The sequence below is a fragment of the Protopterus annectens genome, chromosome 5.part1, assembly GCF_019279795.1.
Source record: "Protopterus annectens isolate FY-2018-M chromosome 5.part1, PAN1.0, whole genome shotgun sequence".
Lineage (NCBI taxonomy): Eukaryota > Metazoa > Chordata > Ceratodontiformes > Protopteridae > Protopterus > Protopterus annectens.
In genome coordinates this window covers 260,932,883-260,957,651 of record NC_056736.1, presented here as the reverse complement: position 1 = coordinate 260,957,651, position 24,769 = coordinate 260,932,883, and positions in this window count along the sequence as shown.

Genomic DNA, 24,769 nt, shown 5'->3' with positions numbered 1-24,769 from the left:
GTGAGCTGGAACTTCACTGTATACAACACTGGCAGCCATGTTTCTGTGTTCCTTAAAACATAAGTTTCATCAATTATTTTCCCAAGATATTTCTAACATTCTACTAAAGCCATTTAGTAATTAAATTAAAGTGAAATTAAATTAAAGAGGTTGCTCTTACACCATTATAGCATATTTTCTTCTAGTATGTTCTTAGACTACTTACCAAACTACATGAATATGGTGTTCTTTTCATTGTGAATCAGTATATTGTGATTTATGTACTTGCTTACTTGTTTGTTTGTCACTTTTTGTATTTGAGATAAAAGAATATTGTGTATTGTTCATTCAGTTGCATTCTTTTTCCTATATGAAGTTTCCCCTCATGTGACAGTACTTGTTTTATTAAAAGCCTTCTAACTTTAAGCTGTAGTAAAGTGCTTGCTGGATCTGTGGGGCGGTTATTCCACACAGCACTGCCATATGCCTCAATGATAATAGTTGTGATAAACTATTGCTTCTAATATATTAGTAAGGCATAAAGAGAGCAATAAAATATTACATGTAGGTTAAAAAGTAAGACAATCTTACTGCACATATGATCTGATAAAAATACTCTGGTATTCGAACACTTTATATAGATTTCTTTGGGGAGATGTGGCATTTGTTTGTTTTTTTTTTGATTTCGTAAAAATTGTATTAAGGCATTTGACATACAAACATTTAAACTATGTACCTCATAGGATGGACAAAGTTTTATATACCTTTATAGCAATTTATACTTTCTAGAACACACAGTAAGTGTCCTGTTGTTCACGTTGTCTAAATCACAGCAAAATTACATAATGTCATCTATCTCCTTGCTGGTTCTATTCAGTATTCTTAACTTTGAAGATCAGGAAAAGCACCTGGTCCAGATAGCTGTTGTGTAGAATTGTATAAATCTTTCAAAAATTAATTAGTCGTACTTCTCCTCCAGATGGTTTACCCAGAATTACTAGTTATACAATTGCTCATTTTTCCTCAAGCCAAGGTTTCTCAGTGGATCACTGGCTCAGTTGTGACTGCTCGTTACATGTTGTAGTGATGTGTGGCAGCTCAATTTGTGTTATTATTTGTGTACTAAAAAACTACTGCACCTCAGAGAAAGAACAGAATAGTTTTACATTGTTTTTACTATTAGTTTTTCTCTGACAAGTGTTGAACCTAGAGTGGGAATCATAAAGCAAGGAGGTATGAGTGTAGCCCCCTCACATGGTTGGCACTGTGATGATATGGGAAAGTGCCAGCATAGCCAGCTGGAATTGTGCAAAGAATGACATGTCCCTTGAATAGCAAACAGATTTATACAAGATGCTTGTGTTACAAATGTATTAGAACTGGATGTCATTTGTATATCAAACTGATTTTGTACAGATGCTTGTGCTGAAAATGTATTTGTGAGCTTTTCTTGCGCTGAAATGTATCAACAGCGCACCCTGCTGAAATGAAGAGAAATGTATATGTATTATTGTAACTGAATTAAATGCATATGTTTTAATAGAGACACTGGCACAGCAAAGGCTAACCAGATGGCTTACTTTAATAAAAATAAGTGAAATGTAAATGAGCTATTAGGTTCATAGGTGTGCACTAGGCTAATTGCCCTGGAGCCTTTACAAGCCTAGCCCATAGGATTACCCAGGCATCGTGCCACCCGACCTTAGTTCCCAGTGCCTCTGTCAAGTAGAGCTACTGGAGTGATCCCTGGGGTGAATTTTCTATTTCCCATCCACTTGTCAAGATTTCTCTTGAAGAGGTCCAGTGAAATGCTCTGTCTGACATGTATGGGAAGTCTATTCTATAGCATGGGCAGTCTCTGGGTTATGAACCTGTCCCTCCAGCATGTTCTGTTGATTGTGGTAATGAGGGTGAGGTCTCTGGAGCATGTGGTGTGGAGGGATTGGGATTTCTTTAGATATAGCATTTCTAACAGAGCTGGGTCAGACATGGCTTTGTAAGTCAAGCAGAGATCACCTTCAAATAGGTGAAATGAGACAGAGAACAGTTGGAGTTTTTTGAGTCTGTCCATATAGGACAAGTGTTTAAGGCCTAGGATCCTCTTTGTGAGGTGCTTTTGCAGCCTCTCCAGTTGTTGCAGGTGTCTAGTGAGGTATATGCCAATGGGGCATTGTACTCAATGATTGGCCTAATGAGGGAAGAGTAGAGACAGCAATGACCTCTTTCTTCCTGGATGCAAAACCCTTAGTAATGAGATGTGCCACATAGAAAGACTTTCTGACCATAGTGGCAATATGGTGGTCAAAAGAGAGGTTGCTGTCAACCTGTGTTCCCAGATCTCTTATAACACCTTCTGCGTTCAGTGGAGTACTATCGATGTGGTAAATCATGGGAACAGGGTTTTTCCAAAAGGGGATGACGAGACATTTTTTGGCATTGAGCTTAAGGCCATGGTTCTAACACCAGTTGTTGGTCTCGGTGAGGTCTTTCTGTAGGATGTCAACATCACTTGGGGAGTTAATAATAGCTCCTGACTTGCAATCATCTGAAAACTTTGTCAGCCAGGGTCCCTTTATGTTGGACTTCAGAGAAGTAGATATCAAACAGGAGAGACCCAGGATGAAACCCTGTGGGACTCCACTTGTGACTGGTCATCAGTCTGACTTGGAATCAGCTACTTTCTCACTGTGGGTTTTATCTGTGAGCCAGTTTGCAACCCACCTAGTGATATAGGGGAAGATACCTGGCTTATTGAGTTTTTCTATGATTCCTGAGTGGGGAATGGTATCAAAGGCCTTTGCCAGATCAAGGTAGGCTGTATGAACCACCTTGCCTTCATCCACAACTCTGGTGACTGACTCAAAGAAGTCAACCAGGTTGAGCAGGGATGATCTACCCTTCACAAAACCAAACTATGTGGGATCCAGAGTTTGGAGATTCCCTATATCCTTGTTTATTAGGTCCATGATGATGTGTTCCATAGCTTTGCATATCAGACTTGTTAGGCTAATGGGGGCGATAGTTCTCAGATTAGGTAGTCACTCCTCCTTTGTGGAGCGGGATGACTGCAGCAGTGCACCATTCAGTAAGGACAAAGCCTAAAGTGAGGCTGTGATTGAACAGGGCACACAGGTAAGGTGCCAGTTCACTCTGTAGTTCATGTAGCACACAGCCAGGGATATTGTCAGGTCCCATAGAAGCTGTATTCTTGGCCTTGGACAGTTCTGTTTTCACCTGTGCAGCAGTAATACTGTGTGCCTGGCAACCTACTGGTATTGTGATTGGTCCTTTGGGGGGAGGGGTAGAGTTGGCACTGAAATTGTCGGACAGTATATTGGCAAGGTACCATTATGCAGTAGCTCAGAGCAAATCTGGGTATTGCCATGGAGATTCTTTACATAACTATAGAAGGCCTTGTGTTTGTCTTTACTATCTGCTGCAATTCTGTTTTCATAGCTAGCTTTAGAGGATTTGATGAGGGATCTCAACTTTTTGTTAAGGCTGATAAGGGAGTTTTTCCAGTCTTGGGACTTCACCTTATTCTGTATCAGTTTCCTCCTTCTGTTCTAGAGTTTGTTTATGGCAGGGACCACCAGATTGGCTTCCTTTTTTGGAGGAGGGTGTCTTGGTTCTATTGGGTATGGTGACATCCAGGCATTTGTGTACATGTTTGTACAGTGCATTGGTGTATGATTCAGCCATCATACAACTATTCTCCATTTGCACAGGTGCCATGAAGTTAGCCACCTGTTTTTAGGAGCCCAAAGTTAGCTTTGGAGAAGTTTTCATGGTGGTTACCTTTGCAGGGGGGGGGGGGATTTCCAAGGTGATTAGTTTGTGGTCAGATCTAACCAGGGAGGAGTTGACTATTGGTGTAGAGCAACGGTCACCCATGTTAGTAATGACCAGGTCAAGGATGTTGCCACCTCTAGATGCGGTACGAATTAGCTGGTCCAGGGCATTGGAATTAATGAATTCCAGGAAATGTTGGGCAAGTGTATTGGTACATGAGTAGTTTTCACAGTTAATGGAGGGGTAGTTGAAGTTGCCCAGTATGAGAGTGGTAGTTTGGACTCTAATATTCTCCAGGGTGCTCAGGAACGTGGAGTGTGAGTCTTGGGACATGGTTGGGGACCTATAGCAGGCTATGACCTGAATCGCTGTCTTACCTAATGTTAGCTGCACCTGAAGTATCTGTGATGCATTATGTTGGGCTACCAATCAGGAGGTGTGCGCATCCTTTATGAATATGGAAACACCACCACCTTTGGAGCTTCAGTCCAAGTTTTGGGGCCGAAAGGTGTGGAATGAGTTATAGTCTAGTAGTGCAGAGGTGCTTTCTGCTGGTTTGAACCAGGCCTCTGTTACAGCACAAATGTCTATGTTCTTCATTTTAAGGAATGCTTCGAGTGAGTGCATTTTGAGATTTATACTTCTAGCATTGAGTAGCATGACCCTCAGATTGCATTTGTTTGTAGCTGTTATGGTGGTAATTTGGTCTTTGGAACACCACCTAAAAAAGGCACTATAGGGGTGACAAGAGCCTTGGCCAGTATCTGGAAGCCCAGGGGTGACAGATGCAGGCCATCCCTGGCCAAGCATCGAGGTCTGTCAGTCATGTCATCCCAGGCAGACAGATACTGGATCCCCTTAGAATGACACCAAAAATTTAGCCAATTTTTGAAATCAATCATTTTCTGCTTGTACTGTGGTATCATTCTGGGTAATGGTAGGATGCTCCTCAGGGTTATGGTCATACCTGTCTGGGCTACATAATCCGAGAGGTCCTCCGTGTCTCTTTTCATGTAGCCCACGGAGGTACATCTCAGGTCATTCACACCCACTTGTACAATGACAGAGTCATATTTGCACCTATTGTTGAGGGTCCTGAGTGCATGCATTATGTGGCAGATCCTGGCATCTGACAGGCAGCTGACTGTTACTTTCTCCTTATTCAACCTAGTGAGTGGGACATCAGTTTGCCTCACTCTTGAGTCACATATGACTAGTGTGTTGGGCATAGTGTTTTGCCTTAGGGGCTTTGGTTGAGTGGCACACATTTTAGGAGAGTTATGTGTCTCATGATTAGTGTTGTGGTGGTCAAGTGCATTTCTGCCTTGGAGGTCTCTGCTGTTTGGGTAGATTTTTATTGAGAGTCTCCACAAAGGTGGGTGTGTGGTTTGTGTTTTTATGCGAAGGCAGTGCTGGTGTGTGTTCTGGAAGGCTATATGTTCCATGTGGTGTGGTGCAAGTGTTGACCTTCTCCTCTTGACCAGCTATTCCGGTCTTGGCTGGAGAGTCCGTGGCTTCCAATTTGGATATATAAGTGCATCTCTCGCAAGTCTGAGTGTTGGGAGGTAAGATGAGAGGGTTGTCATTGTACATGAGGCAGTTGCTACATTGCCTCAGGGTGCCCAAGTTCACCAAGTTAATAGGGGAAAGCACAGAGTGCTGACCTTTAGACATGCCTGGAGGGTGGGCATTAATAATAAGTACTGGAGCTGTTTCCTTGTAAAACGTTTTGTGCTACAATAATTGCTACAAGAAGTCTGGTAAAGTGCTAGACTAATAAGCTAGTAAAATTGCAGGAGAGGAGAGAACTAGCAGATTTAAGGGAAAAATTGAAGAGCAAACTTTGGCACCACTCAGAAGCTTACAAACAGTCCTGGATACAGCAAATCTGTATCTGGCTTAGACTAGTTACAGAAAAGGTGGGAAACAAGCGCAAATGCAGGCTTTTAAACCAGAAAGTTGAAAGTGATGGAAAAACTGCCCAAAAGGCCAAACTACAATTTCTGGATCAGAAACCACTCCTCTTGTGGTAGATAGGCTACCTAGTGCTTACCACTCCCACTGATAAGCTAGAAGGCTTCCCTCAACACAGAAAGGCTTGGGGGCTCAGAAGCTTCCATACAGTCCTGGATACAGCAAATATGTATCTGGACTAGACTAGTTACAGGAAAGGCAGGAAACAAGCTTAGAGTTTTTTTTACAGATAAGCAGCTAAAACAGCACTAAAAACAATTCAAGTGCAGTGCAAGCTAGCACATTTGAGTGTGTAGCAATATTAAGGCAAATACAGTTTAAATACATGCAATGTATTCAAACTGTATTCTGAACTGAATTCAATTATTGTTTTATTCAACTCTGAACAGTTAAAAAGTGGCAAAAAATAAACTTATCAGCTGAGAAGCACACTCAGTCAGAACACAAGGATATTCTAGCAAAGTTGTTTTTTTGTTTGGTTTTAGTAACGTGGGAATGGAGAAAGGAGGAACAGAAGATAATTCAAGGTTAAGAACCTAAGTGGGTTGGCCTTCTCAAATGTTCTCTCGGTATTATGTAGAAAAACAGCAGTGAGCCACTAAATGAAAGTTTTAAACAGATAAAGGAGCAAGGAGACTCTAGAGAATGCTTTTAACTGCAAACAAATCAGTTATATGATACACTCCTTGGCAGGAAATCAAAACAAACAAACAGATGTTTAACAAATGGAGAAAATTTCCAGTTAATACCTTATACACAGTGAAACTAGCTGCCAGAAACATGGGAAACTCAATAATAAAAAAAAAACAACCAGGCCTATATACAGACTATGCTACCTAACTAGAACACAGAAACCTCACAAAAATGCACAGAAAAGTGCAGATAGAGCACTCACAAACAGAAAATACAACTCTCAGTATAAAAAAGCTATTTTGAGTTAAGTACTTCAGTAAAAATGCAATTACAGTAATGAAACACTATCTAGCAATGAAAAATACAATCAAAACAGTATAAAACAGTACACAAATGTAGTGAAACAGTAAAAAAACTTTATAGCAGTGCAAAATGTAGTAGATTAGCTGTATAGCACAATTATAAGCACTAAGAAGTGAAATTCAATGAAATAAATGTAAGAAATAACTTATTCTGCTCTTGGACTCTTAGGGAATTTCTGCTTTGTCCCAGTGATGACTCACCACTCCACAGCCTGGCAAAAATAAGCCATTAAAAGGCACCCCACAGTGCTGGATAGGACCAGGGACGTGGGGTCTGGGGAAGAGCCTTTGTAAATTTGCTCAGTTAAAAGAAGGGAAGCCTCAGGCACTGTCATAAACATTTGTATGTGTATTGTGGCCATCTGTGCTAACTTCCTGTCTCATCTTCAAAGGGAAATACTGTGAGAACCTAGAGTCAGGTGACCAGATGAGGTCATTCTGCCAGCCCTCTTTGAAATTTTATTTTAGATATTACAAAGAGAAATCTCAGAGTATAGAGTAGTCTGTTTGGGAAGCTTGACTAGAAAGACCCTCACTCACCCACAGTATCTTGCTTTGCAGTAGTAAGTAACTTAACTAGGGAACAGTAACATTCTATTAGATTCAGTCAGGAATATAATGAAGCTTAGTTTAGACCGTGGTGGTGCAGTGGTTAGCATTGTCGCCTCACAGGAAGAGGCTCTCAGGTTCGATACTTGACTGGAGCGCCTTCTGTGTGGAGTCTGCATGTCCTCCCAATGGTCAAGTGACATTTAAGGACATGCAGGTAGGTGCGTGCATGAATGGGTGTGCCTTCTTTGAAGGTCGGGCATCGGGCTGGCACCTCGGCACTGTAAAAATCCACTACCAATCATTAGTAGAGTGGAGTTCCGCTGTGGCGACCCCTAACCGGGAAAAGCCAAAAGACATTAGTTTAGTTTAGATATTGTTTTTCTTTATTTGTATGACTCTGTCCATCAATGTTCTTTTCAATATTTCCTGTGATCTGAACTTTGTGGTTTACTGTAAATATATATTCAGTATTTTCATGTACTTTTATTATTTATTATTAAATATATTTAAAACTTTTATTGTGGATGATCCTTGTAGAAAGTACTTAACCTTTGAGACTGCTTATATTTATTTGGTGACATTTTGTGGGCCACTCTGGAAGGCCTAGCCATCTTGGTGAACTACTACCATTTGTATTAGTATTAATATTACACAATATAATTGGACACCCTTTTAAGAGCCTTATAGTAACTGACTGGTGCCAGTGATAACTACCTTGTAGTCCTGACAAAGTTGGTAGACTGGGTAATCTGTGCCAGCCTTTCCCAGTTGTGTGTGTGTGTATGTGTGTGTGTGTGTGTGTGTGTGTGTGTGTGTGTGTGTGTGTGTGTGTGTGTGTGTGTGTGTGTGTGTGTGAAAATTAAATCTTAAAGAGTGTGTGTGTGCCAGCTACTTGGGGTATGGACATGAAGCATTAGGTTTACAGAGAGGGTGATGGAGGACTTAGCTTGGACACTCCGCTAAGGACCTCACTGTACAGCTGTACCAGTGGGGAGTCTTAATGGAGACCTGGAGGGAGACAGATACAGAGAACTACAGACTCTGGGATGAATGTGTTCCTTCTGTGCTCTTAAGGGAAATTGCTCTTGATGCATAGAGGTCTGCATCTGGAAATACTAAGTGTATCCATTTGTATTCCAAGTGCACATCCCTCTCCAGTGTCAGTGGTGAGGATTCAGGCTTCTTGATTTCTGCCCAGCATGGAGACAACACATATTGGTGGCCATCACATATTGGTAGCAGTGGTGGGCATCAGAAGCACAAATGAGTCTTTCCTTTTAGCTACAATGCTTATTTAATATTTATACTGTTTGACTACACAAAACTGTTGCAGTTTTGATTATTGCTGTAGAGATGCTGTATGTATTCAATGTGGTAGTTCCATCTGTTTGTAAATGAGAACTTGTCTTTCAAGAGTTTGAAGAATGAGGTGTGTGGGACACTCAAAACAATTAAACATTGTATTTCTAATTACATATTCCACCTTTAAAGGTGCAATACTGTACACAGCACCACAATGAAGATGTGGCAAAGTACAGAACTGACAGTTATATAAAACAGAATAGGTAGAAAAGTTTGAATAACAAGCAAGCACAGTGGGTCTATGTTAAGACCGAGTCCATGCTATTAGTTTTAAAAGTAATCATTCCTGGCAGCCCAAAACTGAATGTGCAGTATCAGAGAGCTTCAGCTCTTCCTCAGTATGAAACAATTTGGAGTTAAAATAATTGAGCTGGTGGGTACATGGGACAACTAGGGTGGACTCTGTTCTTACACCAAAAGGCATATTGAAAAAAAAACTTGAGTTTTTTAAATTCATTTTTAGCTGACTAGTTGCAGAGAAACTAGAGTCAGTAAATAGGTTAATAGGATCAGAGCATGATTCTAGGACATCGAACCAGTGAACCATCTTCCGTTTAGCCAAGAGATCCCAAATTTGAATATCAATTGACATGATTAGTTTATACCTAGTTTTAACCCCTTTCAATGAGGGCTTGTGCAGTCAGACCTAGGGTATATTTATATTTCCCATTCATTCATCTAGGGTATGCATAAAGAGGGTCAGGGGCAACTCTGATTTATATCCAACGGGAGTCTATTCCATAGATGAGGGATTCCTATTATACCAGCAGGTCCAATTTATATTACAGTAGAGGTTTACATCTCTTGAATGAGTATTTAAGGTGCTATTTGTTTTGTAGATATGTAGGAGGTCACATAGGACTGGGTCCTTTGAGATCTGGAGGTTAGACAGAGGTCCCCTCTCAACAATCTGTAGAAGACAGACTAGAAAGAGAGAACTCTTAAGGTGGTCAGTGTAGCTTAAGGTAGCCATGCCTTTGACTGCTTTATTGTGAAATGCTGCAGTCTCTCAATATGAGTCATATGCTTACACAAGTACATAACAAAGGGGAATTATACTCTATTACAGATCTAATGAGGGAGGAGGAATAGAAAGGAATGATAACTTCCCTAGACACTGAAGACATAGCTTTGGTGTTGGTGTAGTAAAAGAATTTCTGATTAACAGTGGATACAAGATAATCAAAAAATGGTTCATTGTCAATGAAAGTGCCCAGGTCCCTAATGCCTGAGTTCATTTTTAAATCGGTGTCCCCTGTGTAGTAAGTGAAAGAGTACCCATGTTTGTCAAAGGGCATAATGCTGCATTTCTTGGCATTCAGGTTAAGGCCATGGTCCAGACACCACTTCTTTGTGTCTGTTAGGCCCTTCTGGAGAATATGCAAGTCAGATGGGGAGTTTTTCTAACACCAGGCTTGCAGTCATCTGCAAACTTGGTCAGCCACAGGCCTTTGATATCAGCTGTGACATCAGTGAAATAAATACTAAACAGAAGTGGTCCCAAGACCAATTTCTGGGAAACATCACTGATGACTACTTCACTGACAGTGCGCTTCCAACACTAATAGACTGGGTTCTGTCAGTAAGCCAGTTTTCTATCCAGTGGGCAACATAGGGATTTACATTTAGTTTTATTAGTTTATTGATAATGCTAGAATGTGGGATTCTATCAAAAGCCCTGGCCAGGTGGAGGTAGGCAGTGTGAGCTAATTTGCCTTCATCCAATGCACCAATAACTTGTACAAAGAAGTCCACCGATTTCAGGAGGCAGGATCTGCTTTTGACAAACCCAAAATTGCCTTGAATACAAGGCTTCTAGACTGTCTATATCCTTGTTAATAAGATGTATGATGATGTGTTCCACTGCTTTACAGATGAGGCTGGTGAGGGTTATTGGTCAGTAGTGTTGAAGTTCAGTAGTGAGTTTTGCCTTGTGGAGTGGGATACCTACTGCAATTCTCCCCACCTGTAGTATGAATCCAGTGGAAAGGCTGAGACTTACTAGGCTTATTAGTGGGTCTACAAGACCCTGGCACAATATCAAGACCCATGGAACTACTGCTTTTGGCCTTGGAGAGAGCACTCACACTTGGAACTTGCTCAGAAGTGAACAGACTTGTGTTGTTATGCTACGAGGAAGATAGGAGGTAAAACTTGGGCTGCATTTGACACCTGATATATTGGCTATGTCCTCAAGGGATGAATATGTGTTGATATGTATTAGTTATGTGCATTACTAGGCATTGCTTCTAAGCTTTCTAACATAGCTGAAGAAGGCTTTGTGTCTCTTAGCAAAGGGGGGCAATTTTTAATTCATACTTGCTTTTGGAGGACTTGATTTTGCTTCTGAGTTCTTTGTTGATATTTATGACTTCCCCTCTAGATGATTAGGTATTACATTTGCTCTTATGCACTATGAGTTTCTTCCTCTTACCGTATAGTTTGTTTATGCTAGGGGGTCCATCTTTGGGCTTTGCTTTTGAACTTGGCATTATATTTATGTCTTATGGGGACTGATACCTCAATGCATGCTGATACCTCAGTGCATGCATTGAGGTGGGCAAGAACATTCTCTGCAGATGTGGCAATATGCGAGATGGAGTCATTGAAGTAATGAGGATGCATGAATTTCATCAGGTCATCAGTTAGCGGGGAAGAAAGAGTCCTGACCAATATAAGGAAGGCATGAGGAGAGACTAGCAAACAGCTAGGATTATCCATCATCTCCTCCCAGGTTGATGTATATTAGATCCCCATAGAATGATACCAAAGGCTAAGCCACTAATTAAAATCAATTATCTTTTCATTGTATTGTGGCATCATTCTTCGTGATGGAACGATACTGCTCAAGATAAGTTTCACATCCATTTCAGATGTACATTCTGAGAGCTCCATCATGTCCCTCTACATATGATCCAAGGAGATGTGTCTGAAGTCATTCACTCCCACATGCATAATGACAAGGTCATATGTTGACCTAGAACCAAAGGACTTAAGAGCCCCAATGACATTGTAGAAACTGGCACCTGAGTGGCAGCTAAATGTCACCCTGTCTTTGCAAGGTTTAGTGAGTGGTACATCTGTGTTTCTGACTGTGTAGTCACCTATGACTAAGACATTACCAGACGTAATGGCCTGGCTTTGCTGCCTTGGGGGTTTTGGCTTGCCAGTTGAGTAATCCCATTTTGTAGTTAAGGTTGTTACAGTGTCTGTGAATATTGCTTGTCTGTTGTTGTGACACTGAATGTCCTTCATACCAAACCTTAATCTAGGAGGTCTTTGTGGTTTCAGCATGGATATTCTTAGTACGTTAGCTTGAGAAGGTTTATTTGTTGATTTAGAACATGGTGGGTAAGGTTGTATGAGGTGGGTATCAGAAGTGACAACATATTGGGACCAGTCATCAACTTTAGAGGAGAAGATGGCCTCCAAGGTTAGTATGTAGTTGCACTCCTCACAAATAAAATCTTCTAGTGGAAGAAGCAAATAGTTGTCTGCGAGCATTAGCCATTTCTTATTTAGCCTCAGGGCGTCTAATGTTCTAAGGCTGGGAACAGACTGTATGGTAAACTGTGATTTTATGATATATATATATATATATATATACAGTAACTGGTGAGAAAGGGAATACTAATGCATGCTAATGAAGTCTAACTGCAGTAAGGGATATATATATATATATATATATATATATATATATATATATATATATATATATATATTGTGTGTGTGTGTGTCTGTGTCTGTGTTGTGTGTGTGTGTGTGTGTGTGTGTGTGTGTGTGTGTGTGTGTGTGTGTGTGTGTGTGTGTGTGCGCGCGTATATATCTACATCTATATATCTATAGATCAGAGCACAAGGAGAGATAATGAATAAACATACAGGAGCAGTAATTTCAGACTATAAAAAAGACAAGAGTGAAGCAGTAAAGTACAGCTGTGTAAGCTGCACATGCCGATAACCGTAGATGTTCAAATTCCTCACTGTTGTAGTAATGTACTATGCTTGGAAGGTTAAAGAATGCTGAAGAGCTAATTCCCATGTGATCATAGCCAGCCTATATAGAGGGTACAACCCTACGCGCCACATCACTGTGGTGTCTCTGTAATCATCACATGAGTTCCAGGAGACCGTAGATAATGTGATTAAAAGGCATGGGTCACAGCCCACATCTCTTTCAAAATTATGTGCTTTCATCTGTCTGAAGAATCTCACAGGACTTCCTAAGTTCATGCAGACAAAGTTTAGGCCAACTGACCTTCAGGCAACGCTGATTCCTCCAAATATGGTTCATACACTTTATCACCAGCCTAAATGTCCAAATTTCTCTTAAAAATATGAAGACTCTTTGACTGCTTAACATTAATAGGAAACCTCATCCTGGATCGTGGATTCACTCACATATATTCAGCACACTGGGCAAAGAGTGCCCTTAAGCAGCTTGTTGTTTCCGTAGCAGGTACTGGTTTTACAGGATCAGGTTGCTAGCCCAAGGCCCAACCCTCCTCAGAGGGTGCACCCCACACTCACATGCACACACTCACACCTATGACCAGTTTAGAGTGCCCAATCCACCTACTGCATGTCTTTGGAATGTGGGAGGAATCCTAAGCACCCAGAGGAAACCCACATGAATGCAGGAAGGACATGCAGACTCCACACAGAATACATCCCAGCCAAGAATCAAACCATAGAACCTCTTGCTGTGAGGCGATAGAGCTAACCACTACACCATTGCACCATCCTCTATTACTCAACTAGACTCTTTAAAAATATTTAAATTTGCACTAAAAGAACACTATCTCAATAACCTTGTCTGTTCTTGTAGACATATTATTAAACCACCTTAAATATTTTGGCCTCTATACACTACAAATACTTTTACTAACTTAATATAGTTACAATTTACACTATCTCTATCCAATCTCTCTTGCGTTCTTTATTTCTGTGGCTGAATAAACGGAATTGATTAAACAGTATTCTTACTTTTGAGAATATACAAACAGCATTACTAAAAATTTAACACACTGGGTTTATTTTCTTGTATTGTATACCTGTATAATATGCATTTATCTTGCATATCTACTTCAATTTGTGTTATGTAAAAACTTTCTTAACTGTCAAAGTTAAGCTGATGTTATGTAAAAATTTCTGTGATTCTATGGAGCTTTTCTCCCCTGGCCTCCACTGAAAATGGGTCGTTGTACCCAGTGGACTTTCCCAGTCAACAAATGTCAATAAATAAATAATAATAATAAATAAATAATTTAATAACTTTACTTATGTACTGATCTCTTACTGTAGAATTACACAATTTAATTTCAGACTTCATATTATTATGTTCATGAGTTATAGTACACGTGTTGATCTCCATGTTGTACATTATCTGCAAAAAAAAAAAAACTGGATCATAAAATAAGCTTATATGCCAGATTCAATTTAGCCTGAATATACCTATAACATAAACTAAATAGATTTAACATCTTACATCTGTAACCATAGGTTCATAGGTAAGTACTAGGCTATTGGCCCAAGGGCCTAAGTAAGCCTAGCCAACAAGGTTCCTTGGCTTACACCACCCAAGAAAGTTATTTTCCTGTGCCCCTGTTGAGCAGAGCCACAGAAGTGATCCCCGGGGTGTATTTCCTATTTCCCATCCACTCATCAAGATTTTCTTGAAGAGTGCTAATGAGGAACTTTGCTTGACATAGATGGATAGCTTGTTCCAGAGTATGGGAAGTCTCTGGGACAGGAATCTATCCCTCCAGCATGTCCTGTTTATTGTGGTGACAAAGTTTAGGTTCCTAGAGCATGTAGCTTGGAGAGATGGGATTTCTTTAGGTGTAGCATGTCCAACAGCTCTGGGTTTGACATAGCTTTATATGTTAGGCACAGACCATATCAGAGTAGGTGATATAGTACAGAGTAAAGCTGGAGTTTTTTTGTGACGGTCAGTGTAGGGCACCTGCTTGAGGCCAGTAATCCTCTTTGTGAGGTACTTCTGTGGCCTTTCCAGCTGCTGCAGATGTCTTGTGAGGTACATTCCAAAAGGGGCTTTGTACTCTATAATGGGTCTAATGAGTGTTGAGAAGAGGGGAACAATTACCTCTTTTTTCCTGGATGAGAACCCTTTTGTGATGAGGTGTGCCACGTAGAAGGATTTCCTGACTACTGTGGCAACGTGATTATCAAAGGAGAGACTACTGTCCACCTGGGTCCCTAGGTCTCTTATCACACATTCAGCGTTAAGTAGACTGCCACCTATGTGGTAGTTCATGGGTACAAAGTTTTTACCAAAGGGGATGACAATGCATTTATTGGCATTGAGCTTGAGGCCATGGCTCTAACACCAGGCATCTGTCTTAGTGAGGCCCTTCTGTAGGATGCCCACATCATTTGGGGACTCGACTATGTCTCCTAGTTTGCAGTCATCTGTGAACTTCGTTAGCCAAAGGCCTTCTGTGTTAGCCTGTACTTCAGAGAAGTAGATACCAAACAGGAGAGGTCACAGGACTGAAAACTGTGGTACTGCACTTGTCACTGGTTTGAAGTCAGATTTGGAGTCTGCAACTTTTACAGTGTGGGTTCTGTCAGTGAGCCAGTTGGCAACCCATCTTGTGACATAGGGATTTATACCTAGTTTAGTGAGTTTAGCTATAATTCCAGAATGGGGGATGGTGTCATAAACCTCTGCGAGGTCAAGATAGGCTGTGTGAACCACCTTACCCTCGTCTACGGCTTTGGTGACTGCCTCAAAGAAGTCAATCAGGTTCAGGAAGCATGATCTGCCTTTCACAAACCCAAACTGCAATGGGGTCCAGAGTTTGGAGGTTACCACTGTCTTTGTTTATGAGTTCCATGATGATACATTCCATGGCCTTACAGACCAGGCTTGTCAGTATAACAGGGTGATAGTTCCCGGGATCAGTGGTGGCTCCCACTTTGTGGAGTGGATAACTGTTGCTGTGCACCATTCAGTGGGAACAAAGCCTGATGTGAAGCTATGATTGAACATGGTGCTTAGGTTGGGAGCCAGTTTGTTCTGAAGTTCATGTAAAACACAGCCTGGGATGTTGTCCAGTCCCATGGATGCTGTGTTTTTGGCTTTAGAGACTGCAGCTTTTACCTGCGTAGTTGTGATTACAGAGACTCTGCATTCTTCCTGTATAGATATGGGCCCTTTAGGGGCATGAGAGGGGGTAAAGTTAGCACTGAACCTATCTGCCAGGATGTTGGCAATATCAGTTGGTTCTGTAATTTTCTTGCCGTTGTGCTGTAACTCAGAGCAGATCTGGGTGTTTCCATTGAGATTCTTGACATAGCTATAGAATGCTTTGTGGTTGTCCCTAGAATCAGTGGCAATTTTGTTTTCATAGCTAACTTTGTAGGATCTTATAAGGGATCTCACCTTCTTACTGTAGCTGACCAGGGAGCTCCTCCACTCATGGGATTTTACTCTCTTTTGCAACAGTTTTTCCTTCTGTTGTACAGTTTGTTTATGGCAGGGGGCCACCAGATTGGCTTACCTTTTTTGGAGGATAGTGTCTTGATTCTGCTTGGGATAGCATGATCCAAGCACTCGTGTAAGTGCTTATAGAGTGCATTTGTGTAGGATTCAGCAGTCGTAACTGTATTGTCCATCTGCATGGATGTAATGAAGTTTGCCACTTCTGTCTTAGGAATTATGAAGTTGGCTTTGTAGAAATTTTTTACCATGGTTTCCTTGGGGGGGGCAGGATGTGGATATCTATGGTCAGATCTGACCAACGAGGAGTTGATTTCAGGTGTGGAACACCGGTCACTCATGTTGGTAATGACTAGGTCTAGGATATTGTTGCCCCTTGTGGATAAGTTGATCCAGGGCATTGGAATTTATGAATTCCAGAAAGCGTTGAGCGAAGGAGTTGGTACATGAGTAGTTTTCCCAGTTAATGGTGGGGTAGTTGAAATTTCCCATTATTAGGGTGTTTGGTTGAACCCTAATATTTTCCAGTATATCAAGAAAAGAGGAGTGGGAATCTTGGGGCATGGTGGGGGATCTGTAGCAAGCTACAATTTGGATTGCAGTTTTGCCCAGAGTTAGTTGCACTTGGATAACCTCGGAAGCATTATGCTTAGCAACTAGCCTGTAGGTGTGGATATCCTTAATGAATATGGACACACCTCTGCCTTTGGTGTTCCTGTCCAGGTTAGGTGACCGAAAAGTATGGTATGAGTTATAGTCTTGTAATGCAGGGGTGCTCTCTGGAGCCTTGAACCAGGTCTCAGTCACTGCACAGATACCAATGTTCTCCATTTTAAGGAGTGCCTCGAGGGAGTGCATTCTGAGCTTTAGACTTCTAGCATTGAGTAGCATTACCCTCAGTTTTTGCTTGCCTGTTCCTGTTATGGTGGTGAATTCGTCATTTGAACCTTGCCTAAAAAAGGCACTATAAGGGCAGCAAGAGCCTTAGCCAGTATCCGGAATCCCAGGGGTGACAGGTGCAGGCCATCTCTGGCAAAGCATCATGGTCTGTCGACCATGTCATCCCAGGCAGACAGATACTGGATCCCCTTAGAATGACACCAGAAGCTTAGCCAATTGTTGAAGTCAATCATTTTGTCCTTGTACTGCAGTATCATTCTGGGCAATGGCAGGATGCTACTCAGGGCTAGGGTCATACCTGCCTGGGCTACAAGATCGGAGAGCTCTTCCATGTCTCTTTTCATGTAGTCCATGGAGGTACATCTCAGGTCATTCACACCAACATGGACAATGACAGAGTCATAATTGTACTTGTTGTGGAGTGACCTGAGTGTGTGGGTTATGTGGCACATCCTGGCACCTGACAGTTAGCTGACTGTAACCTTCTCCTTGTTTAGCCTGGTGAGTGGGACATCAGTGTGCCTGATTATAGTCACCTATGACTAGTGTGTTGGGTACGTTGTTTTGTCTTATGAGCTGTGGTTGAGTGGCACACTGAGTCTGTGGGCTGTGTGTTATTTGGGTTGTATTGGGGGGGGTGGAGGTAGCTTAAGTTTCTGATTTGGAGGTCTCTGTTGCTTGAGCAGATTATTACTGAGAGCCTCCGTGAATGTTTTTGTGTTTCTATGTGTGGATTTTGGTGGTGTAGGTTTAGTGGGACTATGTGATGAGTGTGGTGTGGTGCAAGTGTTTACCTTCTCCTCATGACTATCAAGTTCAGTCTTGGTTAACGAGAGCTTTACCTCCAGTTTGGCTAGATAAGTGCATCTCTCACAGGTTGTAGTGTTGGGTGGTAGGAGGAGAGGGTTGTCTGTGTACATGAGGCAATTGCTACATTGGCCCACGATGCCCAGATTCATCAGATAAACAGGAGAGGACACTGGGAGCTGACCCTTGGACATGCCTGAATAAAAAACTATTTTCCTCTAGACGAGTGAGAAAAGTGATTACAAGAGCTGTTTTTCTCTAAGCAAGTGAGGAAAGTAAGTACAAAAACTGTTTTCCTCTAAGTAATGAGGAAGGTTGAGTGCTGTAGTAATTTGTAGCTTATTTAGTGCTTACAACAAGTTCTGAACAAGTGCTGAGCACGAATAAGCAAATTCAAGTGCTAAAACTAAGAATCTGTATCTGAACTAGACAAGTTACAGGAAAGAAACAAGTGCAGATGCGGGCTTTTAAATCAGAAAGTTAAAAGAGATAGAAAAATTGCCCAAATGGCCAATAACTACAATTTCTGGGCCAGAAACCACTCCTTATGTAGTAGATAGGTTACCTAGTGCTTACCACTCCCACTGATAAGCTAGCAGGCTTCCCTCCAACACAGAAAGGCTTGGGGGCCTGAAGAGCTTACAAACAGTCCTGGATACAGCAAATCTGTATCTGGACTAGACTAGTTACTGAAAAGGGGGGAAATAAGTGCAAATGCATGTTTTTAAATCAGAAAGTTGAGAGAGATGGAAAAACTGCCCAAACGGCCAGTCTCAATAGTCTTCAAGTTCATAATTCATTTAGTAAATTTTCTTTGATCAAACTTCAGCTTTTTAAAACTGACCTTTGGTATATACACAAACTGAGTTATCGTTCTCTATAGCAGGCCTAATGTAAGTCTCATAAACTAAAGTTAGTATGTTTTCATCCCTTGTAGGCAAGTTACGCATTAAATAACCCATATGTTTAATTGCTCTTGATGTTATTAGTTCAGCATGAGCATTAAAGGTGAAAGTGATGATATTAAAAATCCTAGATCTTTGTAGACCTTTACTTCACTTAACTGAGAAGACATTAAATATATGTGAAATTTAATGATTTTATTTGAAATAAACATAATTTTGCACTTGTCAGTACTAAACAACAAGCCTAATTCCTTCAGCCAGCAACTCAAAGACTGTAAATATTGATTTAACTTATCTACATCAGCGGATTTTTTAGTGCATATCCTATTTTACAATCATCTGCATAGTTGTACACCTAAAAGTAATTATTCTTAGGGAGAATAGAAAGAACAAAATTAAACAAAATGGTACCAAGAGTTGACCCCCTGAGAGACAACAGCATTCACAGGCAAGTATTCAAAACAAATATTCTGAATCTTTACACACTGTCTTTGCCCTGACAACCAATTCCCAACCCACCTTATATAGATACATATATAGATATAGATATAGATGTTAATTTTATAATTAAATAAACTTTTCATAATTACTAGGATTGCTAGTGAGGATATGTTTTCAATCTAGGGATCTAGACCAAAGCTTCCTGTTAGTACGAGTCAATCCATGGCTTTAAATTATTGGTTTAGGCAGCCCTTTTATTTAGCCAGCAGTACTTGGGTCGCTATGGTCAACAACAATGACACTTTAAAACAAAAGTTGGCTATGTCTGAAAAGTTGTTATCTAAATATAGAAGTCTGCAACTGGGCAATCTTTACTTTCAGGAAAGTGCGGCTGCTAAATTGGTGCCAAAAGGGTTAAGTTTCTTCAAGTACCTGAACAGTTTACAAGAAGGCTTGCCTTTTCATAGTGAATTATTATGCTTTTTTGACAAGGTTGGTTTAGAATTTATGGATATTTTAAGAAACGAAAATGAGTGTACCTTGGTTATTTTTCAGAAAGTTATTAAATCATTACAGGAGGAAATTGCATCAGTCTTGTTTGACATGATGGAACTTGACTATTTACATATCTTTGACAGGATTGTCAAAGTGTATGTTATGATTAGAAAGGAGAAAAATTGTTAAGGGATAGGGAACAGTATGAAAGTAAAGAGGCCTGCCTACACCCACCCTCTGGTTTTTAACTTCACTAATATGCAGCCAGTTACTGACAGTGACTATACAGGTATGGATATTCTCAAAAGTTCCAATGTGGGCACCAACAATGGAATTTTTTTTAGAGGAAATGAACATGCCCCAGAAATCCTTAGGGATCCAGAACATGGACAAGAAAAAAGAACAAGTCTCAGCAACAGAGTTCGGACCCTCAGTTGGACAATTATAAAACCCAATCAGCGTAAACTTGATCTCCCAAGAAGATGGTGAGGACCTGGAGATGGTAATGGAGGCATCGCTGAATATTTGTGCTGCAGATCAAGGTATTGTGCTCAATTTCAATGGTTTTAACATTTACGTATATAGTTACCTCTAAGTCACCCCCTTATATGGGGACTTGTTTTGTAAGGGGTTTACTTTTGTCCCAGGTTCGAAATTTAATTTAGTGGATAATTTATTGGATTTGAACGTTTTGTTTGTAAATTGAATCTGGCTTTATTTTTTAAGGACAATGAACATTTTGCTGACAAAGCTGGTGTTTTACAGAGAACTAGCACTTTTAACTCTCATTTCAATGCTTCATTAGCAGTCTTTGAAGCTGCATGTGGGAGGGACTCAAGATCTTTTGAATCCACACAATCTTTTTATAACTTAACAATTGAGGAGGCAAAATTGATGACAGAGCTAAGTAGAAACAGGTTGATTAGAATAATGCAGCCTGACAAAGATGGTAGTGCTGTTCAATGTTCTATTCCCAAAGAATGCTGCAGTACCTATACAATGGGGAATTGTTTTGATAGCACCAATCAAAATGAAATCAATAAGTTTGTGGATTTTACTTAATATACTTTTTTGTTGACAAAAAGCATGTTCTTAAAGACACTCCACATTTTTAAATTAATTACATAAAATTACCTTTGATAAGGATGTGATTCGTTTGGTGATAGATGTGAAAGATCTATTTTGGTCATCCCTCATCATGAGGGTTTATCATAGTTCCATGATGCCCTAGTAAATGGGTCTGACCTTCTTTAAAGTAGGATCAAACTACTAGTAGAAGTTATGGAAATGGTTTTGACCAACGATTACGTTTTTTGAATTTAAATATTTCAAACAAATGTCAGGTGTGGCCATGGGGGCTGCAGTACCAATGTTTGCAAATATTATTTTACAGTGGTGGTAAAAGTTATTTATTTTTACATTGGTTTACTCAATCAACATCAGGACCTACCTGAGATATTTGGATGATATTTTCATACTTTGGTTAGGTGACATGGGTAGGTTAAATTAATTTTTGATTTACATCAACAACACCCCATTTTTTTTTTGTTTTTTAGGGGGCAGACTGATACAAATAAAGTTGATATTTTGTATGTTAATATTAGGAAAAATGCTATGGACAACTGTTTTTCCTCTACTGTGTTCAGGAAAGAGACATATTCCAGCAGTCGTTTATATTATAACAGCCACCACCCCCATGGCAAAAAGAAAAAACATGGTTAAGAGTCAGTTTACCAGGTTGCCCCATCTCATTTCTGATGAAACAATATTTTTAATGAAGTCAACAAAATGGTTGAAATGTTTCAAGATAAACACTATCCCATTGAATTTACTGATGTTTTTAAGAATTAAATAATTAAAGACAGGTCCCTCCATTACAGACCAGTTTTGAAGTACGGCTTTTCTGATTTGAAAACCAAGGTAAATGTGGTGGCTGATTATAAACACAGGTCATTTTGTGACAGTGAAACTGGGAGTTTATTTAACAGGTCCATGGTTTATGGCAGAGAAACTGACAGAATTTTATAATAACACAAGGTCTGGGCTTGCTTTTAGATAGTAGCCCCACTATGTTTTTTTAGAACAGAGTCTAATTTAAAAAAATAAATAAAAAAAAAGATTTTTGCAAAAGGTAATAAAAGCAGGTTTAACATTAATGTGGCCTCTAAGGGCATGTTCAAATGTGGTGCATGTGCCCAATGTAGATATATTGCAGAAGGGATGAACTTGGTGGTTAGGAATTTTTCAAAACCTGTCTAGCCAAACAGCAAATTCAACTGCAACACCAAAGGAGTCATCTATTTAGCGCAATGTGTTACATGTCCTGCATTCATTGTTGGTAAGACTATGAATGCTTTAAAAGCCAGGATTTACCAACATACATATGCAATTAGTAAAAGGGACAATAATGTACTATACAAATGTTCTAATGATTGTCAAAATTTTAAGAAGTGTATTTCCGTTGTTTTGGAGGAAGTTCCAGTGTTTGACAGGGGATAATTGGGAGATTTACATTGAAAAACGTGAACTATATTGGCAAGGGTTGTTGGATGCCACTAACACCCCCAGCATTAACAACAGGGTGCTCATCAACAGTCTTTTGTTTTTCAGAAAGATGTGTATTTAATTGCTTGGTGCGATTGATATTTCATTTTATTTTACAATTCTTTATTTATGAAATATTCTAATTTGTTAACAATTTTGCAAATGAAATTTGTTTTCAATTTTATCTTTTCTAAACTGTGTTTTTCATGGTTTTATTACCTTTTATATGTAATTTAACACTTCTACCACAAAATGGCAATGGACTTGATTATATAAAGACAATCTAGTGAGGAGATTTTTGTCTGGATGAAGTTCACCTTATTTGTACTGGGCAAAAGCGCTTATGAATTAAACTTTTTGGGTATATCTTGCACTTTCCTTGGAGTCTGCTTTTTTGTTTTTCCATCAGATTTATTTCACACACTCCTGGCGTTACAAAGAAAACATATTACAGTTTCCATAGACTTTCTACAAACAGTCCTTAACTTGGGACTTTGTTTTTTGTAAAAAACTTCCAAACTGCGAAGTCATTTTACTAGCCATGAAACTTGCACCATAAAAATTCAAATGTGTTTTATCCCATGAAAATAACCTAAAATCATGGAAACTTTCTTCCTGGTATTTAATTAACAGAACGTTATATGCCAAGGAAAGTTCCCTCAGCCAGTTATTGTACATTTTAGCCATAGTGTGTATACAGTCATTCCAAGAAGGGGAGGAAATAAGTTTACTCAAAATATACTGAGCTTCCTGTCTTTCCAAATGCTCAGTTATATATAGTATGAAATATTTCATGTCTCCCAGTTGTGTGCTTTTTTCTAAATTGGCCCTAGGTGTGAGTGTGTGCATGTGTGTGCCTTCTGTGGAAGGTTAGGTGCTGTGCTGGCAACTCGACACTGTAAAACTCCACTGCCAATCATGAGCGGACATGTGATCTGCTGTGGCGACCCCTGACCAGGAAAAAGCTGAAAGAAGAAGAAGAAGTCCCTACAAACTCCACTTCCTAGAAGTTCTCTTCAGCCTAGAGAATGCTGATGTCTGTTCAGTCACTGAGACATGGTTTAAAGCCGCGGAGAGCACACAGACAGTACAAGGTTATAATGCCTTCCACACATTTAGACCAGCTACTACACAGACAGGGGCTAAAGGTGGAGGTGTCTCGATTTCCCCTTCATTGCTAATTTATCTCCCCACTCTAATCCATGCACAAACTGGTTACTAATCAGCAAGTCAATGTGAAGACACACTCCCAACCTTAATAAACTTTGCTGTCTCTTCTTTCCTTCACTTTACAGGTAGTTTGAATTATTACTTACCCCCTCTGAGGCCTTCACTCATTTCCACTGATTGCCTCTCTGGTTTCTTTGCATTCCACCTGGTTTATACCTCTTGTGCTATCTCCCTCCCCCAATACAAAGTCTATATTAGAATCCTGCTGAGCATGGAGCCAACTTTAAGTTTCTAGTCTCCCACCAGGACACAAGTGCTCTTCAGCAATTACATTATGCTTGCTGGTAAGCCATTAGACCTCAGGAATTTGTTTAAAGTGTTCAGATTTGTAAAGTAATACTCACTTTTTTCTCTTGTCTTGGTTGGCTCTGCCCCACTCCGTTTGCACTCGCTAACGCTCAGGCTCTCTCCGCTCCCCTGCCCTGCCCCCTATTCCCTCCCACCCCCACTACCTCTATATTTATAGTAATCACAGCCACACCCACAGCTCACCCTCACATCACCTCCACCAATCACAGCTCCTCAAGTCATATCACATTATACCACACCAACTTGCTCCACACAAAATACTCCCAATCACTCTCATTCCCACTAGGCATTTTTTACATCACCCATACTATTTCCCCATCCACATATAGTGCAACCCTATAATTCCTATTCAGAACCCCCACCTAGACACAACTTAAACTTTATAACCATGACTATCACACAACTAAGTCTAGTCTGTCTTCTCATAATTCTTTACAACACCACAAGTTATCACTCTAGCAATATCCCTAAACTTAGTAGCACAACACTACATTATGCACTCTTGTATACAGACACCACACATTATAATAATATCTGCCCACAGTTATTCAAGAACTACATAACGGACCAATTCAGAACTAAACACATATGCTCTCATTCCTACTCCAAAAAAAACACAATACATTCTCACACTCCTTACCAAACTCCAACATCTGTATAACTATTTTAACTCCAGGCTCACCATAAGTTGGAATATCCACCCCAACCCAGGGCTAAATCCATCCTGTCCAACACAAACTGCTCCAACACAACTGTCAGAACACACCACCCCCACTTTCTTCATCCCTGGGCAAATCAACAACAGCAGCAAAACCAACCATCTTTTAATGCTAAATATTAATATTAGATGTATCAAAAATAAAATACCTGAACTCCAGGCCACAATAGCACACTACTTCCCAGACATAGTTGCTTTAACAGAAACCTGGCTAAATAAAAACATAGCTAACTCAGAAGTTCTCCCTACAGGCTACAATATCATTAGACAATACAGACCACATCGTAAAGGGGATGGAACTG